Consider the following 2,252-nt stretch of genomic DNA (forward strand, 5'->3'; position numbering starts at 1 on the left):
TCTCATCCATACTGTTCAAGAAAACTGCACTGCTCAATCAGGATGGATGCATTAAGGAAGACTGGGACAGGAGTGCTCACTGATAATGTGGCTGCCAGCTCGGACAGAAGGAAAAAAACTGATTTTAGCCACTTAAGGAAAGGATCATCTAATAAAAGCTTTGCCTGCTTATGTCCTCATTGTATTATATATACTTTTTGTCTCATCCCAGATGGAGTTTTGTGGTTGGAAACTCAAGTTTGTAAACCACTCGCTATCCCACACAACTGTTTTCAGCGCACGAAGACAATGGGAGCTGCTGGTCTACTGCTGCCTCCTTAGTAACGTTTGTGTCACTTACCTAAGTTTGAACAAAGGATTTCAGACACACAAGTCACCAAACAACACATGTGGGTCGCAGGGGGGTGCTGTGCCTATCTGAGCTTACGTAGGGTGATAGGCGGGGTACACCCTGGACAGTATGGAGACAAACAACCATTCATTCTCACCTATGGTCAATTTAGAGTGACCAATTTATCTAATCGTGATATTGCATGTTTTTGGACAGTGGGAGGAACCCGGAGAAAACCCACGCACACACAGGGAGAACATGCAAACTCCATGCAGAAAGGCCCTTGTTGTTGTTGTCTTCTTGCTGCAAAGGCAAGAGCGCTAACCACTACACCAACCGTGTGGCCCTACAAGGAGAAATGACGAGGAAAAAGTAATAAACATATTCTTAATGTATCGTTGACTTAAGCAGGTGCAGATTTTACTCGGTGAGCCTTTTGGCAGTTGTGTTTGTCAGAGGAAATAATAGCAACATTCCTGGTAAGTGGAGGTCAATTGTTTTGGTCATATAGGAAACCATGTACCGCGCCTAGTGCTTTGGTCAATTTAAAAAAAAAATCAATGTTAACTTTTTTGTTGGGATACTTTAGGTAAATATAGAGATGAACTAGAGCTTTGGAACAATACAAAAACACTTATTCTGTGCCCTAGTGACCCACAGAAGTTCAGATAGCTGCAATCGAAGAGCCAGATAAGTTTCTACATGACCCAATTAGGATGTCAAACTTTATTATCTATGGTGATGCAGATTTAATTGTGTGACCTGGACTTGCCTTACTTTTGTATTAAGAACAGCAGTTCTCATCTCTAGCATAGCAAGTCGTCGATGTGGCCAAGTAAATTCTGCAGTGACTGAAAGCTTTTCAAGCAGTGCAGACACATATACACGAGTGAATACATCAGCGTTCTTGAGGAAAAAGGCGGTGCACTATCATCCACTCAAGTGTGCATCCTTACAGTGGCCTTAAAATGACAGTTGTGCAGTCAGATGTGGCTGCTCAGTAGGAAAACACTCTTCAAAGCAGGACATTTCATCTGCAGCAAGACCATTAGCCTCAAGTGGAGCAGGGGAACAAAAATAATCAAAAAAATCAATACTCTATATCAAACTCTTTACTTGAAAGTGTTCCGCTCACTGACGACAGTCAAGACAGCACCTGAACTCCGCCCCGATCTGTCGAGTTAAGCATTTTTCAGACACATTAAGGTGAAGGCACTAAAAGTCTTTGAATGCTTTGCTGCTCATTGCCAAATAAAAAAAGTCTGATTGCTTTGAAACAAAACCAGTACAGACAAAACTAAATCTAATTACTTAATATTTCAACCCTTTGAATGTATTTCAATCCGTTTGTTAAATATGAAGCTACATCCAGCAAATGGTCAGTTTCACATAAAACATTTGTCTTTATGCTCATCTTTGCAGGCTGTAGGTTCAGCTTTACTGTTAAAACAGTATCTATACCATCAAGGAAATACAGAGTTATAATAAAGTAGAATGCTTATATTAAAGCAGTCAGATAAATATAATGGGCACATGTTCACCTTTAAAGGAATACTTCACCGATTTGCATTCAGCTTTGTATTACTAGAATAACTCGTAGGGGGATAGGACCTCATTCCCAGAATGTAAACAGTGTATGCCATCTTTGCTAACAGTTACGCTAACAGGACCAAGTGTCACTGGTGGGCACGTAACAAAGAAAAAATTGAACTCAACTCAGGGGAAACTGAGGTTGGGAAGCACAATTTTTCAAAAATACTACCCCTATTCTAGTAATACAAAGCTAAATGCAGACGGTTAAGTATTCCTTGAACTCCAACCACACTACAAACACACTACATGGGTGAAAAGGTATTTGAGCATGATAAAATGTCCCAACTGTTGACTGAGTTAAAGGAATGATGGGATCCAATCACAAAGC

This window comes from Solea solea, chromosome 3, assembly GCF_958295425.1.
Source record: "Solea solea chromosome 3, fSolSol10.1, whole genome shotgun sequence".
NCBI classification, from domain to species: Eukaryota; Metazoa; Chordata; class Actinopteri; order Pleuronectiformes; family Soleidae; genus Solea; species Solea solea.